Source organism: Anolis sagrei, chromosome 6 (genome assembly GCF_037176765.1).
Source record: "Anolis sagrei isolate rAnoSag1 chromosome 6, rAnoSag1.mat, whole genome shotgun sequence".
NCBI classification, from domain to species: Eukaryota; Metazoa; Chordata; class Lepidosauria; order Squamata; family Dactyloidae; genus Anolis; species Anolis sagrei.
Window position 1 is genome coordinate 29,112,121 of NC_090026.1, and position 22,148 is coordinate 29,134,268.

Below are 22,148 nucleotides of genomic sequence, written 5' to 3' on the forward strand. Positions count from 1 at the left end.
CGAATTGAGCTCCTGCCGTTAGCTCTAGCTTCTGCTTACCTAGCAGTTCGAAAGCAGCAGCGTGGAATAATGGAACAACAGCACCTCCCCATGGCAGAGTTGAGCATAGCCTCCAGATACCGGAGATGAAAAAAAGAGGGAAGCCTTGCCTCTCTCTATGTATTGCCTGTCTTTGTTGTTATGGCATTGAATGTTTGCCATATATGTATTCTGTAATTCGCTCTGAGTCCCCTCGGGAAGATATTGCTGAATATAAATAAAGTAAGGTAAAGGTAAAGGTTTCCCCTGACATTAAATCTAGTTGTGTCCAACTCTGAGGGTGGTGCTTGTCTCCATTTCTAAGCCAAAGAGCCAGCATTCTCCGTACACATCTCCAAGGTCATGTGGCCAGCATGACTGCATGGAGTACCGTTACCTTCCTGCCAAGGTGGTACCTATTTATCTACCCACATTTGCATGATTTCGAACTGCTAGTTGGCAGAAGCAGGGGCTAACAGCGGGAACTCACCCCACTCCCCAGATTGAAACTGCCAACCTTTCTGTCAGCAAGTTCAGCAGCTCAGCAGTTTAATCCACTGCACCACCAGGGGGAGATAAATAAAGTATACTATTATTATTGTTGTTGTTGTTGTTATTATTATTATTATCCATGCTTTGTTTAAAAATTGGTTTTAGCCTACCACCATGTGATTTTAAAACTATACATTTGTTTTACTTATTGTTTTGGCATTGGGACTTTTCAAGGATGCACATGCATAGCTCCAAAGTTTCAAGCAGCCTCCCTAAACAGTCAGGGTAGTTCAAGTTCTAAAAAGAGGGTTATTCCTGCCTTTTACATTACCTCTCCTTGTGAAAGGTAAGTACAAGGAAAGAAAATTTGGTGTGGATTGGGAAGAGCATCAGTCATTACAGTTGTGAAGCGTCAATGTAGAAGAATCTCTGGATTAGTGACCTTGGTGCATAGACTACTGCAGCCTTCCCCAAAGGCTGGGTGCTATAGCAGGCATGGGCAAACTGACCCTCCAGTGTTTTGGATTTCAACTTCCACAATTTCTAACAACCCACTGGCTGTTAGGAACTGTGGGAGTTGAAGTCCAAAACACCTGGAGGGCCGAAGTTTGCCTATGCCTGAGCTATAGTATGAAACAACTAGAAGTCACTATACTGGGGAAAGCTGGTGCGTACAAAATTGGAAAACCATGTCATGCCTGTGTTTCACAGCTTGGATCTACAACTCCCAGTGTCCTCTAACCAGTAAGATTCTGTGAACAACAGCCCCAAAAGGGAACTGGTCTATTTTCATACCAAGGATCACTTCCTGAGTAACAAAACAAACAGAAAACTAAATGGAATCATATCTTGATTTCTCTTTCCTCATTAGCAGCAGGCACTTGATTTGTATTCCATCTGTAGCAGTTGGTAATAGCATGATCCTTTATCTTGAGGCTAATGCTGATACAGGGATACCCACTGCAAAGGCAAATGTGAATATGTATGGAATGGCTGCTCAGATGAACTAGATACGTCCCTTCCCAAGTGAAGCAACATCATGCCCTTGATATAAAAAAAAGATAATGGAATAAGTAGGTCCCATAAAGCATTATCTTCAATCTATATAAATAAAAATGTAATGTTCGTTTGTGGGATTAACATAACTCAAAAACCACTGGACGAAATGACACCAAATTTGGAAACAATACACCTATCAGGCCAACGAGTGATAATCACTCAAAAAAACAGAAAAAACACAGCGGACATGACTTAAAAAGCCAAAAAAAAAAAAAAAGCAAAAAGATTCTGCAGCTCATGCGCAAAAATGACTCCCCCTGGCAAACAAAACACACAATAGCATATCCACACTCTCTTCCAGACTACAGCTCCCAGCATCTCCTAGACCAGGCCCTTTAGGAGAGGAGAATGATCCAAATGCACTGCTTCCAAGATGCAAGCTTTCTTCTCCTTGGATTTCTTTGAGAGCATCCCAATCCCTGCATATTTCCAGTTTCCTATTCCCAGACTGCAACTCCCAGCAATCCTCCAGATAGATAGATTAGATAGAGAGAGAGAGAGAGAGAGAGAGAGAGAGAGAGAGAGATAGATCAGGATGACTGCTGGGAGTTGTAGTCCAAGAATAGGTGGAGAAGGAAGAAAGGGGAGAAAGAGAAAGGGAGGGAGGGAGGGAGGGAAGAAGAGAAGGAAAGGAGAGAAAAAAGGAGAAAAAAGAAGGAATGAGAGAAATAAAAAAATGAAAGAGGGAGGGAAGGTTGGCCACCACAACGCATGTCGGGTACAGCTAGTAGTATAGAAAATCAATTGCAGATTGACCTATCGTTACTAGGAGCAAGACATCTGGAAGCACCTACTGGACACTGCCTCACACCAAGTCAAATCACTTTGCCATCTAATTCAGTACCTTCTATGACAGAAGTCTGTCTTTCCCAGTCTGACTTGGACATGCCACGATTGCGCTCTTGCACTTTCTTTGTGCAAAATATGTGCTTTTCATTGAGCTATTGTTGCTCCACATGAACAAAAAACTATCCTGTATAATCTGTCCCAAAATCAAACTGTAACAAGAAGCTCATACATACAATATTCAAGAAAAGAAAGAAAAAGCCCCCCAGATCCCTATCCTATGCTTTCTGGGGAGTGTTCCATGCTATTTCAAAATATATACATTTCCCAGCTCAATAAACATATATGGTACATTCCCCAGTTCAATAATATTATCATGTGAAATAAGCATTCTGACTTCTCTAATGTGCCAAAGACACCTTAACTTCATAATATGGATCTACACTGCCCTATATCCCAGGATCTGGCCCCAGATTATCTGATTATCCCAGATTATCTGGCAGTGTAGAATCATAGAATCAAAGAGTTGGAAGAGACCTCATGGGCCATCTAGTCCAACCCCCTGCCAAGAAGCAGGAATATTGCATTCAAATCACCCCTGACAGATGGCCATCCAGCCTCTGTTTAAAAGCTTCCAAAGAAGGAGCCTCCACCACACTCCGGGGCAGAGAGTTCCACTGCTGAACAGCTCTCACAGTCAGGAAGTTCTGATGATATGTAGACTGATATAATCCAGTTCAAAGCAGATAATCTGGTATCACATCCTGGGATATAGTGCAGTGTAGATCCAGCCAGAGAAAGGGGTTTAGCCTCACAAGCTACAATGTGTTTTCTCTGCTCAGGCATTCAGAGTCCTCTGTAGAAAGATATGTAGCAACATGACTCGCAACTGAGAGTCAAGATGAAAACTGCATCTAAACTGTAGACATGCAGTTTGACACCACTTTAACTGCCATGGCTCAATGCTATGGAACAATGGGAGATGTAGTCTGGTGAGGCACCAGCACTATTTGGTAGCGAAGGCTAAAGACCTTATATAATTTCAACTCCTATGATTTCATAGCTTCATATTTGCATGAGTCCCTTCGGGGGGAGAGGGCATGTTATGAATATATTATTATTATTATTATTATTATTACCATTATTATTCAGACATGGAAGTTATGTGGTATGAAACTGCATTAATCATACAGTGTAAATGCACTCGAAGCCTCTGGATTGGCTAGGCTCTACATCAAGGGTGGACAACAGTGACCCTCCAGATGTTATTTGATTGTCTATCATCCACAGTCTGTCACCAGTGATGATGCTAGTTAGGGTTGATGGGAACTCTAGTCCGAAGGCCGCATTTGTGTCCTATTTAACAATGGAAGCTTGCTTTGCTTGGTTGCCTGTCTGGCTGGCCAATGGGTTGGGTACAGCTACACATCAAGCCTTGCCCGAATAATCCTGCATCAATAGCTTTCTTTGAGTATCAGTTTGTTTTAAACCTGTGCATTTGCAGATCTTTATTTTTAAGAGGATTTATCATTCATTTGAAGTTGCAATGACAATGGAAGGGGAACTCTGAGGACTTCCATGTATTGTTGGATTCCAGCTCCTATCAGCTTCCACACTCAGAGGTTTAGGGACAATAGAATTTGCAGCCTGACTGCCACTGGAAGACTATATAAATTTAGAATTATTCCCCCTCATTTGCGCAACGGCAGCAAAACAGAACTAGGAGACTCATTCTTCCTCATTATAGAAAGCTATTCTAAGACAAATAAATCAACGCAGCCACGCAAATGCCACATTTAGAGGCCAACAAATGTCACAAGGAAATGTACATCATGCCACATGCAGAGCAGTGACGTATCATGTTGAAAGGCATATGTGGGTAATATGTGGCCCTCAGACTATATGTGGCCCTGATGCCCATAGGAGCCTTTGAGAGATATACTATTTTTTTTTCTCCATAACCCAGAAGATGGAGTTATAGAATCACAGAGTTGGAAGAGACCTCGTGGACCATCCAGTCCAACCCCCTGTCAAGAAGCAGGAAAATTGCATTCTAAGCACCCCTGACAGATGGCCATCCAGCTTCTGCTTAAAGGCCTCCAAAGAATGAGCCCCCACTACACTCCAGGGCAGAGAGTTCCACTGCTGAACAGCTCTCACAGGAAATTCTTCGTAATGTTCAGGTGGAATCTCCTTTCCTGTAGTTTGAAGCCATTGTTCTGCGTTCTAGTTTCCAGGGCAGAAGAAAACAAGCTTGCTCCCTTCTCTCTATGACTTCCCCTCAAATATTTATATATCTCTCCTCTCAGCCTTCTTTTTTGCAGGCTAAAACATGCCCAGCTCTTTAAGCCACTCCTCATAGGGCTTGTTCTCCAGACCCTTGATCATTTTAGTCGCCCTCCTCTGGACACATTCCAGCTTGCCCACATCTCCCTTGTTGCAAGCAGTTGATGCAAGCAGCCAAAAGAAATAGGGATAGCTGATTCCTTGTTGCAAATGACAGCAAGCAAGCAGCAAGGAAGATTATTATTAGCAGAACTAGACTTTAATATTCCTCTTCTCTAGAGATCTCATCCTTATTTGCATCTTTTTGTGCCTTTGTATATTTTCACGAAGCCACCACATGGTAGCATGTTACAAAGACATTATTACCACACATTTGTAAATAGAGAGAGAAAAAACTAACTGTCACAATAGCTAACAGAGACCCCAATGGCGCCATGTCAAATCTTGTCTTGACAGGGATGAGCTGCATCGATTCTAAGGCGTGTACAGTCTCTCCTTCTCCTATCTTTCTTTTATATGACCACAATCACAATTAGTCTTTGGCACACGCTGATTAACCATTACGCACAACTTGTCATTTAATCTAAACCTAACCTATTTAATTTTAACAATAATGTAAGTGGAGGTAGCCAACAAAGCATGAAGATGGCTTGTTTCAGTAAACTACAGCTAAGACTAATTGCAGTTTAAATTTAAAAAAACCCACTTCCAATCTTATTCTTGGGGCTATAATGGAGAAGCAAGGCTTGGTCCTATCCCAATGATATACAAACACAAGCTGATATACACAAACACAAGATGACAGACATATATTGAACAACGCTTTAGTGAAAAGGAGAAAAATACAGAGCACAATATTCCTAAGTAACAAATATACTGAATTCAAAAAGTGCTTTACTAGTAGTGGCATCAAATCTAAATGTGGCCTTTCTGCAAATAGGTTGTATCTGACATTTTTAATGTAAAATAGCACTGTTTTCACAGTGGTTTGTCTCTTTGATGTGTTCATGCTTGTGGCCAGTTTAACATGTTTGCTTCTTGCCTCCGGCCAAAGTTTTCAGTTTGTGATTCCAGAGCAGAAACAAAGTATAATGCTTGCAGCAGCTTTGTCTTGTTCATGGCCGGAATCACTGGGTTGCTGTGAGTTTTCCAGGCTGTATGGCCATGTTCCAGAAGCATTCTCTCCTGACATTTAGCCTGCATCTATGGCAGCCATCCTCAGAGGTTGTGCCATAATGTGGGCTAAACGTCAGGAGAGAATGCTTCTGGAACATGGCCATACAGCCTGAAAAACTCACAGCAACCCAGCTTTGTCTTAGTTTTACCATTTTCATCTGGGTTGTTTCCATCCTTAATCAACCACAATGCTAACCTAAATGTGATTTTCGATTAGCATATCTGAAAGGCTAAAGAAAGCCGAACAATGGGATTTTTCTGCACCATTTGCTCTCAATTGATCGATTACAAAGCCTGCTGTCTCAAGCATCTATCTCACATTGCCTCTAACAGTGCCAAACCAGCAGAATTAATATGTCCTAAAAGGTACACAAAGCAAAGAAAAAGGGCACTACAAAACAATGTGCAGAGATTTAAGAGGTCCTCCAGATACACAGTGACACACTTGTCAGGGCACATATATACACACAATCCAAATACAACATGTAAACCGATGTATACATGTATACATCAATGTACATCACTGCACTCATACCAGGTTAGTCATAGAGAAGGATATATTGCAGCACATGTAGCAACACAAAACAGCTCTTGGCCAAATGCACATGACAGCAATAGATACATGTATTGTCAATTTCGTGGCCAGAATCACCAGACTTTGAAACTGCTAGGCCATTAAATGTTAATCAAGGTGACCAATTGCAACATTCATACCTACTTCCAACAGATAAGAGTTCTTCCTATTGTCGAAGGCTTTCATGGCCGGAATCACTGGGTTGTTGTAGGTTTTTTCGGGCTATATGGCCATGGTCTAGAGGCATTTTCTCCTGACGTTTCATCTGCATCTATGGCAAGCATCCTCAGAGGTAGTGAGGTCTGTTGGAGGTCTCCCACCCTGGACATTCCACAGATATATAAACCCATTTACTTAGTTTCCAACAGACCTCATAACTTCTGAGGTCTTCTGAGGACCTCATAACTTCTGAGGATGCCTGCCATAGATGTAGGCAAAATGTCAGGAGAGAATGCTTCTGGAACATGGCCATACAGCCCGGAAAACTCACAACAACCCAGTAGACAGCAAAAAAGTGATCCAGGAGACAGATTACTGGCTTGAGCACAATTGTGACAAAGAGGTCTTGAAAAGGGGGAATGCTTATTCGATGTCATGTGGAAACCTGCTATCAGGACCTTGCGCATGATCTGTTCCCCCACATTTTAACAGAAACCATGGAAAGGGAGTAGAACCGGAATGGAACAATGACACTCATGGTGGATTAAGTAATTGTCCTTAACGTTTTTGCAAACATGTGTCTCCTCCAATTTGTTTCCCCTGTACAGTAATGTCATAAGAGGGACTTGTATGCTTTGACCCAAAAACACCCTTCAGGTGTTTTGTATAAGCCATTAATCCAAGCACTTTTGCATGCATTCCTGTTTGAAGCTTTTGACAATATTAATTAACAATATTAATTCCTAAGATTTGGTGAAGTTATTCTTCTTCCATATATTTAATATTATCAATATTAAAATGCTTCTGAAAGCATTTTTAAAAATTACCCTCAAGTGAAACTAAAATGCAAAAATAAAATATTTTTGTGAAATTGATTAGTTTTAAAAGCCATTATTTGTTCTAATTGATATTGATAAGGAAGACACAACATAACAGAAGCTTAGAAGACATTTGGTAACACGCACGTTGAAATATGCTCAGTATATGGAGTCTGCATAATATCAGCACAGAACAATGAAATGCGTCATCGAAATTCACCAAGACAAAGCCAAAATGCATGCTATATAGAACAAGACATTCACATAGAATCATAGAATCATTGAGTTAGACTGAACCTCGTGAGCCATCCAGTCCAACCCCCTGCCAAGAAGCAGGAATCACATTCAAAGCACACACACACACACACACCCCATGTGTGTGTCCATCAAGTTGCGTGTTGACTTTGGGAAAGCCATGAATTCCACAGGCAAGGAATATTCAGATGCAATTTTGCCTTTGAAGGATAACCTACTTTAAAGGTATTTTTGACTGAGTAGAAAAATTAAAACAACACAAAATTGGTATAGGACTTGATGACCAGGATTATTCATGAACAAAAGCAACCTTAGTTCAGTTTGGCATCATGACACACACAGATGTTGTATCTTAATGAAAAGAAACACAGTCCTGATCACCTATCACATAACATACATATCCACTGGGCTGCTGTGAGTTTTCCGAGCTTTATGGCCATGTTCCAGAAGCATTCTCTCCTGACGTTTTACCCACATCTATGGTAGGCATCCTCAGAGGTAAGGAGCCCCCGGTGGCGCAGTGGGTTAAACCCCTGTGCCGGCAGGACTGAAGACTGACAGGTCACAGGTTCGAATCCAGGGAGAGGCGGGTGAGCTCCCTCTATCAGCTCCAGCTCCTCATGTGGGGACATGAGAGAAGCCTCCCACAAGGATGATAAAACATCAAATCATCCAGGTGTCCCCTGGGCAACGTCCTTGCAGACGGCCAATTCTCTCACACCAGAAGCGACTTGCAGTTTCTCAAGTCGCTCCTGACACAACAAAAAAAAATCCTCAGAGGTTGTGAGGTCTGTTGGAAACTAGGCAAGTGGGGTTTATATATCTGTCCTCACAGACCTCACAACCTCTGAGGATGCCTACCATGGATGTGGGAGAAACATCAGGAAATAATGCTTTTGGAACATGGCTGTACAGCCCAGAAAACTCACAATAACATATGCACTGTTCAGTTATACGATCTTGTGAAGTTATTCTTCTTCCATATAGTCTTGCTCTGAGATTCCTAAACACAATTTTTTGGTTTCTACATCATTAACATTAACATCATTAACAAGGATCTTGGGGTCCTTGTGGACAACAAGTTAAACATGAGCCAACAATGTGATGTGGCAGCGAAAAAAGCCAATGGGATTTTGGCTTGCATCAATAGGAGCATAGTGTCTAGGTCTAGGGAAGTCATGCTACCCCTCTATTCTGCCTTGGTTAGACCACACCTGGAATATTGTGTCCAATTCTGGGCACCACAATTGAAGAGAGAGATTGACAAACTGGAAAGTGTCCAGAGGAGGGTGATTGAAATGATCATATGTCTGGAGAACAAGCCCTATGAGGAGCGGCTTAAAGAGCTGGGCATGTTTAGCCTGAAGAAGAGAAGGCTGAGACTAGACATGATGTATAAATATGTGAGAGGAAGTCACAGGGAGGAGGGAGCAAGCTTGTTTTCTGCTTCCCTGGAGACTAGGACGTGGAACAATGGCTTCAAACTACAAGAAAGGAGATTCCATCTGAACATTAGGAAGAATTTCCTGACTGTGAGAGCCGTTCAGCCGTGGAACTCTTTGCCCCGTAGTGTGGTGGAGGCTCCTTCTTTGGAAGCTTTTAAACAGAGGCTGGATGGCCATCTGTCAGGGGTGCTTTGAATACAATATTCCTGCTTCTTGGCAGGGGGTTGGACTGGATGGCCCACGAGGTCTCTTCCAACTCTATGATTCTATGAACACTTTAAAATGGTTCTAAAAATGCATTGCACACAATAAAAGTATCTTCACACAGGCTGGATCTACATTACTGTATAATGCAGTTTGAACTACATTGTGTGGTCAGTGAAGGCCAGGCATGGGCAAACTTTGACAATCTAGATGTTTTGAACTTCAAAACCCTACCAGCTCTTAGGAATTGTGGGAGTTGAAGTCCAAAACACCTGGAGGGCTGAAATTTGCCCATGCCTGATGTAGACCTCAAATTGCATAATATGCCACCAGTAAAGTTATGCTATAGTAGCACTACACAATCCCTGGATTGGCTATCACCATTGTGCAAAGAATGAGAAATAGTATATGCATAGCGATCAGCGTATTATTGCATTGTGTGAAATGCACAAAGACCATTCACAATGTGCAATTCAACTGGAAACATCCATTTCACATTGTCCAACAAAAATTACTCCATATTCGTAATACAAAATACATCTACATATGTCATCAACAGAATTCTGTCCCCTGTATTTTTATGGATTAATCACTTAAAAATAAAAATTTGAAGAAACATGATGAGAGGAGGCAATTAACCCTTCAACTGTACAAACATGGCTTCTGATAGTTACAGAAGTATGGAGAATCTTATCATAATATGTGTTCGTACAATTCATTATTCAAGGCCCTTCTTTCCACCTGACACTTTTCATTTCCACTTGTCTATGTGCATTTGTATACTGTTTTATCTTCCACCACATCTTCTCCATCCTCATCGTTCATCCAATCCCCAAGTTATTAATCAATTATTCAAACCTAATAGATTTTTTTTCCTTCCCCACATTGTCGCATTCCCCACATTTGGCATATTCCCTAAGCAGAATTAAAAAATTAATTTCGGAATAACTAATCATGCAAGCATTGGGTTGCTATGAGTTTTCTGAGCTGTATGGCCATGTCCCAGAAGCATTCTCTCCTGACGTTTCGCCCATATCTATGGCAGGCATCCTCTGAGGTTGTGAAGTCTGTTGGAAACTAGGCAAGTGAGGTTTATATATCAGTGGAATGATGTCCATGGTGGGATAAAGGCCTTTTATCTGTTTGAGGCAAGTGTGAATGTTGCTCTTGATTAGCACCGAATGGTCTTGCAGCTTCAAAGCCTGGCTGCTTCCTGCCTGGGGGAATCCTTTGTTGGGAGGTGGCCAATTGCAACATTCATACTTCCCTCCAATGGTTGAGAGTTCTTTCTCCCACTCTGAACATTTCACATATATATAAACATCACAATGCATCTAGACCATGGCTATATAGCCCGAAAAACCCTACAACAACCCAGTGATTCCGGCCATGAAAGCCTTCGACAATACATCATTGCCTAGTTTCCAACAGACCTCACAATCTCTGAGGATGCCTATCATACATGTGGCCAAAACATCAGGAGAAAATGCTTCTGGAACATGGCCATACAGTTAGGAAAACTCACAGCAATCCAGTGATTCCAGCCATGAAAGCCTTCAACAACACATACAAATATTATTCTCAGCATTTTAGTACCCAATCCTATCATTTTTTGACCAGAAATTCTACATCCGACCCCTTAATGTTTAACTGTTACCCTGTTCTATATCATAGTTCTACTTGGATGCCATTGAATTTTGCAAAAATAAATAAATTCCCCTTAGATTTTCAGTTTACTTTTTAAAAAGTTAGTATATTTTGCCAAAATGTTGTGACAACCTTGGTAGTGTCATCCATCAATTCATTTCCTCAGGCCCTCCATTACCTGCCTAGGTTTCATATCTCAGTAGCTTCTTTATGAGGAAAACAAGAACAATTTATGAGGAAAACAAGAACAATACAGGATTTCTTGCTCCGTTTGTTCAGATGGCTTGAAAATGAGATCTAGCAAATGTATAGACAATAAGTCTACCAATGAGTATCACTGACAATCGTTCCATGCTTCTTCCAGTGTCAAAGACACTATGTCTTTGTGTATCAGTTGCTTGGAGCAAACAGACATAGTGATTGACTCCATGCCATGTTCACCACGGAGCAGTGCGGGAAATACAATCAAATCTTGGTCTAATACATCATTGTTCCTCTTACATTCTTGCAACGAAATTTGCTGCGGCACAAAATAACTGGGAATGAGCTAACTACACTCATCCAAACATACGGGAAACTGTATTGTCGAAGGCTTTCATGGCCAGAATCACTGGGTTGCTGTGAGTTTTCTGGGCTGTATGGCCATGTTCCAGAAGCATTCTCTCCTGACGTTTCGCCTGCATCTAGTGCAGGCATCCTCACAACCTCTGAGGATGCCTGCCATAGATGCAGGCCAAAAGTCAGGGGATAATTCTTTTGGAAAATGGCCATACAGCCCAGAAAACTCGCAGCAACCCATAGGAGAAACTCTACACACAATAAAACTGCTTCACATACACAGTGCACAATTTAATATCTTTATGCTAAGGAGTCAGTTTAATGTTTACAAAGCTCAGCTGGTGCTAGACTTTTGATATGTTTTAATCATCGGAAAGATCATTTATAATTGATTTGTATATGTTTTTACAGTTTTAATATTGTGTTTTATTGTTATTGTTATTGGTATTGTCGGAATCTGAAATTTTTTATTATTACCATAGTTTGTAAGCCACCCTGAGTTGTCATCCCTGCCCCGGGGGTGAGAAGGGCGGGGTATAAGTACAGTAAATAACAAATAATAAATAAATAAATAGCCTATGATTATCCACAATATCACACATCAACTGTTACTATGCTATTCGGCATGGTAATGGAATTTCAATTAAGTTTATACTGATTAAGATCTTGGTGTATCCAGTTCAAAAAAACTCAAAACAGAACCACTTCCCAACTAGTCTTCTATTCAGGTCCAGACAATACCAAAACTACTTATTTATTATTTACTAGTTGTCCCCTGCCACACGTTGCCGTGGCCCAGTCTGTGTATATGCGTTGTGTGTGTATATATATTTGTGTATATGTGTATATATGTGTGTTTGTGTATATATATGGTTTTGCACATGTGTTGTAATGTATTTTTGTTTGTTGGTTTTTTAAGTCTCTTCCCCTGTGTTTTTCAGTGTCTTTATGAGCGATGGTCACTGGTTGGCCTGATAGGTGTATTGTGTCCAAATTTGGTGTCAATTCGTCCAGTTTTTCAGTTATGTTAATCCCACAAACAAACATTACATTTTTATTTATATAAATTTATTTATTTACGACATTTATGCCACCCTTCTCACTCTGAAAGGGACTCAGAGCAGCTTACAAGATATATATACATACAATATATTATATTATTAGCATAGTACAATATCAGTATTAAATATTACTATATTGTACTATACCATTATATTGTAATATAATTGGTAATAATTACATGTAATATAAATATATAATTATAATATATTATTATTAGTATTATATTGCATTACATTATAATATTATAAATATTATATGTATATACAACATATTCATTACATTATATTATATTACATTATATTTTACTTTTACTTATATTATATTGCATTATATTATAATATTATAAATATTATATGTATATACAATATATTATATTATATTACATTATATTTTACTTATATTATATTGCATTATATTATAATATTATAAATATTATATGAATATACAATATATTGTATTACATTATATTATATTACATTATATTATTACTTATACTTATATAACTATTACTTAGGTTCAAGGATGAAGCTACATTAGGAAGGAACCTTCCCTGACCAAACTTGGAATTGTTTTTCCTTCTATCTCCTCTGTTCCAATTTGAAATTTGACATTACAGAATCAGTACCAAATATATTTGGGTTGTTGTGAGTTTTCCGGGCTGCATGGCTATGTTCCAGAAGCATTCTCTCCTGACATTTTGCCTGCATCTATAACAGGCATCCTCAAAGGTTGTGAGGTCCTCACAACCTCTGAGGATGCCTGCCATAGATGCACGTGAAATGTCAAATGGCCCAGTAATTCTGGCCATGGAAACCTTCGACAATACATTGAACATCAATATGGCTTTAAAAGAGTTGTTTAAGCTGCGCACAAGTACAATACACTTTGATGTATACCACATTTTAGAAGGGAAAATGTAATCTCTCTTTCATTGTAGAACACCAGGCATAAAAGCATCCTATCCTATTTCAAAAGTGGTGGCCATGTTAAGTCCATTGCACCAAAACCAACAAAGAGACCTGTAGCACCCTAAAGACAGCTAAGACATAATTCGTTTCAAAATAATGAGTATTTTTTTTACATGGGACTAAAGGATCGTATTTTCTTCCTTCTGTCCTTACCATAAATTTAGAAGGATCCTTCTCCCCTTGCCCCCATTTCAATATATCCATCTCATACGGGTACCACTAAGTTCCATACGCTTGCATTTCTCAGCTTTGAAAGTCTCACTCTGAATTGGAAAGCTAGTCTTGCATATGCACACATATATACACACTTTTCCACTCATGCAGGGAACTCAGTTATATAAGAGTCCATAATAGTAAGAGAGTGTGAACCACTTCCCAACTAGTCTTCTATTTATAATGCTCCTAGACCAATAAACACACACCCCAAAATGGCGGCCATTCCTATCCCACAATAAGGTAGTATGGAAACAAGAAGTGATTCTGACCTACAAAGAGGAAAGATGGGAAGGAAAAGGCAACATCATATGAAGAATAAAAGTAATAATATGGTAGAATAAAAGTAAAGCACGATCCTATGAAATTGTGAACAGGAATCAAGCATGAAGTCTTAGGTTAATTATAAAACTCCATCTCCATGAACACAAAGCTGCTTCATAAAATGTATGGGATGAAGGGCAGTGACTTCCCCACAACTACGGCTTGTTCCCGAAGTATTCAATCTGCATACCGTCTGGAGTGAACTATCATTATTTTCCCACCACAAGCAGCTCATTCTACAGAATCCACATTCCATTCCCAGACACTTGGATCCATAATATTCCTGGGTTTTAGTTAACATTTGATTTTCCCCCAGTCTAGAAATTCTTCAGATAAGGTTGAACAAATATTTGACTCCCTGGCCCAGATAATTTTTTTTATTAATGTCGCTATTGTAATTGTCTTTACCTGGAATCCTCTGCTTCTGAAAACTGCAACTAAGCGGAACTGGGAGAAGCCGATAAGAAGCAATTGTTGTAGGAGAATATTTGGATCAGCACCGATTAGTTGTCGGTTAGTCACATAAAAAGCGGGCTCATTCAATCTGCAGTGAAAGAGGACTTTTGTTAACTGAGGATGGGGAAAAGAAGAAGAAGAAGAAGAAGAAGAAGAAGAAGAAGAAGAAGAAGAAGAAGAAGAAGAAGAAGAAGAAGAAGAAGAAGAAGAAGCCATAGTCCCCAAGGTTGCAATTCTCAATAACCCATCCAATTTAAATGGGTGCAGAACTGTATCCTGATAACACAATCCAACTCTACCCTATGGATTTTTTGAATGTTAAAGAAAGAAAAGAAATATGCACACAAAAAATAATAATATTCCATGGGTTATGATTTTTAAAAAATCTAAGTCACCTCATTATGCACTCTATGTTGTTTGTGTTGAGAAAAAAAGAGAAAAAAATCCAGAACAACATACTGAACGAGCACCCATCTTTCTCTCTTTTCCATTGTGTCACCAGAACCCATCCATACCAAGTGCCTACCTGTTTACTGAAAGCCACGTAGTCTTGCAGGCATAACTTTTCCAGTTTTTCCCTTTGTTACCCAGCTTCCTTCTCAGATGGTATTGCTTGAGGTGTCTTGGCCTTTGCACTTCTTCTCCCAGAACCTGAACCACACAAATCTCATTAACTACTTTTCCTTTGTCTGAGCTGTGCCCAGCATCCTTTATTCTTGGTAGGTGCCTACCCTAACTTCGCCCAATCCTATCCAACCTATACCCCAGCTCCCATGGCACTACCTGCATTCAGTATCCAATACTTTTTGCTTTCCTTGCCCTTTCTTCTTCGTCTCCTTCAAATGCCCATCCTTCCTGCGTGACTGCTTTCGGGGAGACCTTGCCACCCCAACACCCACCCACCTTAAAGCTTCAAATTCTTGGTATCCAGCCTAATAGATGTGATCTCCCAATAAGAGACTATATGCCCCATCCCCTTGCAGTGCCTACTGCCCATACCACACTGTCTTGTTTTGGCGCTGCGAGTGGCTTTTGGGCGGGCGTTGTACAAGAATAAATATCATTCCTGGGCACTGAGATGGGGTTGGGGGGGGGGGGAGGATAGGATGCGCCAAGGGGTGGGGGGAAATGCAATGCTGCTGTGACATTTGTGCTAAGTTGTCGTGTCAGATTTGAACTTAATTCCCTCCAATGGATCAAGGGTGGGGGAGAAGAGAGTAGAGAGAGAAGTCCCCAGCTATACGACCATGCGCCGTTGCTTGCAGAAATCATGGAGAAGGAGCCTGTCATAGTCGGTCAGGGCTACAGGGGATGGCAGAGATGGGGAGGGAAGGGGGGAGGATTGGGACAGACGGCACAGAGAGAGAGGCGTGAGCTGCACCTCCTAGTCAAAGGCTGCAGGGATGGAAAAACGAGAAGCCAAGAAGCTTGGCTCCAAGCCGTCTGATTTTAGCCCGTCAGCCTCTGAGTATTCCAAGTCCAAGTTCACGGGCCTCTCTTGTTCTAGCCAAATAGGCCCCAGAGAATCCACTCTTATTTAAAAAAAACAAAAAACAACTAGGAGTCCTTGCTCCTTATACTCAGTCCCCCTAGGCACGGTGTCCCTCCAAGTGGAACTAGAATTGCTCCTCAGCCCCCCCTCCCCCATCCACAGACATGCCCCGTTCTCCTTTCAGATGACCCAGATGACAAAGTAAACGAGATTCCATTGCAGCCCAAGACCAAAAATCCTGAACAGCCTTCTATCCATCTAATTCCCCTACCCGCCAAAAGAAAAAGAAAAAAAAGAAATAGAGCCCACTCCCACTATAAAACTTGGAGAAGAAGATCTAATGCTTTAGAGCAGTGGTTTCCAACCTGTGGTCTGTAGACCACCAGTGGTCCCCAAGAACAAAAATATGGTCTGTAGCCTCACCATAACTACACCATTGCCTGAAAACCATGTGGCGACGTCTTGCAAAACCTTCTTATAGTGGTGAGGCAATGAGGATGTCAGGAGGGGAGAGGCTAACTACCTATGAAAGATTACTACTTCCACATCAGCTCCAGATTATTAAATATGGTTTTTTGTGGGTTAGCAGATGGCCAGAACTGATGTGGTCTATCCAATGCAATTTTCTGAATCAGCACCCCAAATAACCAAACCAAATCTGAAATTGACCAAAACCTGATTTGTAACCATTTTGTTGGAGAGTGGTCCCTGGTCAAAGTGGTCCCTGGTCAAGTGGCTCCTGCTCAAAAAAAGATGGGAACTATTGCTTTAGAGAAAAAAGCAGTACACTAGGGATGGATTAGGGAATGACCTAGGATATAGAAATCACAGGAGAGAAACCAGACAAAACAAACTAGCCTGTAAGAGTTTGTGTGGACAATGAGAGAGAATTCTGAAGGGTCCCGTGTGCAAGATTAAGCAGCAGTCCCTGCCAATGTACAAAGGAAGACTACTGTGTCTGAAGGGGAGTGTTGGGCTTCATGCTGATGTATGCATGTGTACAGTTGGATCTTCTTATCTACAAGTTCAACCAACCATGGCTTTAAAATATTTTTAAAATAAATAAATCCAAAAAGCAGGCCTTGATTTTGCTATTTTATATAAGGGGCACTATTTTACTATGCCATTGTATAAAATGGGGCTGGAGCATCCATGGATTTTGGTATCCACGGGGGACCTGGAACAAAACCCCAGCAGAAACCAAGGGCCCACTGTGTGTATGTATGATTTTTTTTTTTACTGCCAGAAATTTGGAAAGACATTTGTGGGATTTCTGCATCAGAAACCCAAATGATTTGCCTGATTTTAGGTGGTATGTACCTTCAGTTGGTAGTAAAGTGCATTTCTTGTTTTGTCTCACATAGGCCCCTTCCAAACAGCTGAATACAATCCCACATTATCTGCTTTGAATTGGGATATATGGTAGTGTGGACTCAGATAAACCAGTTCAAAGCAGATATTTTGAGTTATTCTTCCTTGAAATTTTGGGTTATAGGTTGTGTGGAAGGGCCCATAGCCAACAAAAAAAAAAGCAGGGACAACTTTAACCCACACCCATTATTCAAAGCACTGTGTAATAAGCCCACTCCTGAGGAAAACTAGATTGCTTTTTCCTCTTCAAAAGGCAGAACTTTTTTACAGTATTTCTTCCACTTAGGGTTTGAGTTAAGGTTAGGAACAAGTTAACAACTGGTCCCCTTCTTACAATCCTTTCAAACCCTAAAATGCCTTCAGGGTAGTTTAACCTATCTATGTACTTTAGATTAGCGGTATTCAAAGTGATGGATCATGGCCAATCCATGAGCCATCAGCTGCCAATCCTTGGCAAGTTTCCCAAGAAACAGAAAGCGCATGATAATAATAGGGCACAAATATTGCCCCGATTCCTTACACACAGCAGGCTCTTATCACATTACACAGTTATAACAGCACTATGGTTCCATATTAACTACCACAGCTGCATCCTTTGGAGCACAGGGGCTTGTGGTTTGGTGAGGCACTAGAGTTCTTTAGTGGCAATTCTCAATAGCCCTTGCAACCCCCATGACTCCCTAGGAGGCAACCATGCAAGAAAAAATGGAATAATTGTGTAGGGTCAAAGGACTCTGGGGGGAAAATATTGTGTTTCTATATCAAATAGCCTGAGAAGCACTGTTTAAAATCATCTAATGAACTGTGGTCAAAAATATATTCCCTCTTTGATTTTTACAAACAAGACCTAGAGCAGGCATGGGCAAAAGTGTGCTCTCCAAGTGTTGTTAGGAATTGTGGGAGTTAGAGTCCAAAACACCTGGAGGGCCCAAGTTTGCCCATGCCTGACCTAGAGGCAACAGCTCTCCCTGATGTTCACTCCAACATCTACACTCCTGCATACTGTTTCTAATCATTGAGGCTCAATTTTTCCATCTATATAAATAAAAATGCAATGTTCGTTTGTGGGATTAACAAAATTCAAAAAACACGGGGCAAATTGAAACCAAATTTGGACACAATACACCTATCAGGTCAATGAGTGACCATCACTCATTAAAAAAAACTGAAAAACACAATGGAAGAGACTTTAAAAGCCAAAAAATAAAAAAATACATTACAAGGCACGTGCAAAACAACTTATTTATACATATATACATATATACACACACACACAAAACACATATGCACAGACTGGGCCACAGCAATGCGTGACAGGGGATGGCTAGTCTATATAAATAAACAAGTAATGTTCGTTTGTGGGATTAACATAACTCAAACACCACTGAACGCACTGACATCAAATTTGGACACAATAGACCTATTAGGCCAATGAGTGGCCATCACTCATAAAAACACTGAAAAACACAGCAGAAGGGACTTACAAGACAAAAAAAGGCAAAAAGACACTACAGCGCATAAACAAAAGGACTCCCCCTGGCAATACAAAACACACAATAGTATATCCACACTTTCTTCCAGACTACAGCTCCCAGCATCCCCTACAACAGGCCCTTTAGGAGAGGAGGATGATCCAAATGCACTGCTTCCAAGATGCAAGCTTTCTTCTCCTTGGATTTCTTTGAATCTCAATCCCTACATATTTCCATTTTCCTGTTCCTGGGCTGCAACTCACAGCAATCCTCCAGATAGATAGATTAGATAGAGATAGGTAGGTAGGTAGGTGGGTAGGTAGGTAGATGGATCAGGAGGACTGTTGGGAATTGCGTCCCAAGAAAAGGTAGCAAAGGAAGAAAGGGGAGAAAGAGGAAGGGAAAGAAAGGTGGGGGAGGAAGGGAAGTGGAAGAGAAGGAAGGAAGGAAGGAAGGAAGGAAGGAAGGAAGGAAGGAAGGAAGGGAGAAAGTTAGCCACAGCGCATGGTGGGTACAGCTCGTTATGAATAAGTAATAACTGTTGATTTTTGCTTCCTTTTTAAACATTTGCTTTTGAGTAAGAAATCTTACAAAAGGGAAATGAAGCTGGCAGGAAAGGTGCACTGGGTCAGTCACAATCTACCAATGCAAGAAGGTGAAAGTAATTGAAACTCACATCAGGGAAAATATGGTCTAGAAAAGAGGATTAGCAGGAGTGGCAAACCCGCCTCTCTCCAGATGTTGATGAACTCTGGCCAACCACATCTGGAGGATCCCCACTTAAGATCTGCCAGGATCCCCACTTAAGATCTGCCAGACAATGCAAGAACAGATTGCATTCTCAAAGGAAAGGGAAGGGGAAAGAAGACAATTCAAAACTTATGGGGGAGGAAAACAGCCAAGAAAAGTCAATAAGTAGAAGTGGGTAATTCCAAATGCTGCCTAAAGCTGAGGTAAGGAACTTGCTGTTGTCCAGATTTAGCTGTCCCTCACCCTCCATCAATCCAATCTATTATAGCCAATGGACAGGGGATGGAAATTATAGTCCAGCAATACCTACAGGGCTGCAAATCCATGATTTCTAGAATGGAAATGTGAGAGGAAACTTGTAGTCAAAACCAATTGGATCAAGAAAGTGGTTTTGGTATTAGGATCCATGGACTGGTTTGATCTTCTTGTGGTCCAAGGCACTCTCAGAATTTTCCTCCAGCACACAGTTCAAAAGTGTCTATTTTCTTTCGCACAACCTTCCTTACAATCCAGCTCTTTAATTCATAGGTTACTATGGGGAATACCATTGCTTTAACTATGCAGATCTTCATTGCCAGTGTGATGTCTCTACTCTTCACTATTTTATCAAGATTGGTCATTGTTCTCCTCCCAAGAAGCAAACATCTTCTGATTTCCTGACTGCAGTCTGTGTCTGCAGTAATCTTTGCACATAGAAATACAAAGTCTGTCACTGCCTCAACGTTTTCTCCCTCTATTTGCCAGTTATCAACCAGTCTGGTTGCCATCATCTTAGTTTTTGATGTTAAGTGCAACCCAGCTTTTGCATTTTCTTCTTCCACCTTGATTAGAAGGTTCCTCAGCTCCTCCTTGCTTTTGGCCATCATAGTGGTATCATCTACACATCTAAGATTGTTAATGTTTCTTTCCCCTAGACAGGTTTCCCCTCTACAGCACTAGAATGGACCCAAGGCACTAAAAGTGGTGTCACGCTCCTATAATTGTTCAATTTAGATACACTCGAATAAAGAAACAGAAGAAAGCAGAGGTGTGGGATTCATCACACAACTAAAGAATTTAGAATAATGTTTTTGTTTTTAAAATATTGATTTCTGAACATATTGCAGAGAGGTCATATATTCCTCTAGTTCAAATGAGCTAGGTCCCCCAAAATCAGACTTCTTAGCCAAAGGAGGATTGCAGTGGTGTAGATTGGAGCTGGTAGCGAAGAGTGGAAAGGTTGTCCACGTGGCCTGGGGACCGGAGGGGGAGGGGGCACACATAACGACGATGGGGAGAGCTAAGTACACATTTCTGTTGCTGCGACACGCCGTCAATTAAAAATGCAAAGCAGATTGACTCATGTGTGAAGGGGGCCTGGGGGGAGTCAGAGACTGTCAGGCCAGATCTATCTGCCCAACAACACACACACGATTCGGGAGGGGGTGGCATGGCAAAGGGGTAGCTAATGCCTGGAGGGGGTAGATTGCTGAGGAAGTATATAGCTCATACTCCCTCACTATTCTTACTCCCCCCCCCCCCCGCAACTTTGGTAATAAAAGCAAAATGCAAAACACAACCAAGGTGTGCATCTCCTGATCCCCCAAATCCCTCTTTCGATGCCAATTATGAAATAGCATCTCAAGGCTCTTTAGAGCATTGCTTGGACACCCACTGGTTTTTTGTTTTCTGCAAAGGGAACTCCTTCAGAAAGCTAGCTCCAATCCTTTTGCAAATGGGGAGCCCACACATTCTCTTGCCTGGATGCTCTGTCCTTCCCTGCCCTCCTTTGCGCCCCTCCTCACCCCTCACCCTGAGCTCCATCGCTTTGGATTATCTCCTGCCACTGACAGAGCCCTGATTTAGTTAATTACGACTTTAAGGTGGTCCCTTTCGAAGCCATGTCTTTACCCTCACTCCAGCGAATGCTTCTCAAGGCTGCCCCAGAAATATCTTCTTTTTTTTTTTGGTTGAGGAGGGGGTAGCACAGGATTCTCAGTCACATCCCTTGAGGCCATAGAAGTGGAGGAAGAGAAGGAGAATTTTTAACAGCAATGTCCAGACACAGATTCTGAGTTTCAACAATATGAAAAGAGAACCACAACTAGACATCTTTACGAGAGGGAGATTGGAAATATTGGGAGTGGTGGTCTGGAAATGTATGCTTAATGAGGGCCAGAGGACTGAAGGAGACTGGGGAAAAAACCCTCCCTCATAAAATCTGGTGGCAAATACAGCTGGAAATATCCCCCCCCCCCCCACACTTCTTTATGTCAAAGAGCCTCCAAGCAGAGGCCAATGCAAGGTGGCACCCATGGCTGGCTGTCACGCGGCTCAAGCCCTCCCCCCGAAACCAGATCCCTAGCACGTGTCACTTCGATGTGAGGCCAGAACTGGGCTAAGGCGATCCAGCGCGGCGGAGCGAGCCGCCTCTTCCTTCCCCCAACCCTCTCTTAGGGTCTGGGGCGGAAGGGTGCATGTGCCATGGTGTGTACGTGAGGCATGTTAAATCAAAAAGATTGGGGAAATACACCTCTTTCTCTCTCATCACCCAGCTCAACCCACCACGACTCAGGCTAGTGCC

At 41.4% G+C, this 22,148-nt stretch overlaps 1 protein-coding gene across 5 annotated transcripts in view; it reads right to left on the minus strand.

Annotated features, from left to right (window-relative positions):
- Window positions 1–15,572, minus strand: part of LOC132778106 (paired box protein Pax-6-like) — a 39,203-nt gene extending 23,631 nt beyond the window's left edge. For 2 of the 5 annotated variants that reach the window (XM_060780762.2, XM_060780761.2), the window contains exons 1-2: window positions 15,027–15,566; window positions 14,453–14,588 (exon numbers count right to left, since the gene is read on the minus strand). The gene's annotated coding sequence lies outside the window, so the exon portion shown is untranslated. Of the gene's footprint in view, window positions 1–14,452; window positions 14,589–15,026 lie in introns of all 5 variants that reach the window. The other 3 variants (XM_060780764.2, XM_060780763.2, XM_067469987.1) reach the window with 2 other exon arrangements.
- Between the last annotated feature and the right edge of the window lie 6,576 nt (window positions 15,573–22,148).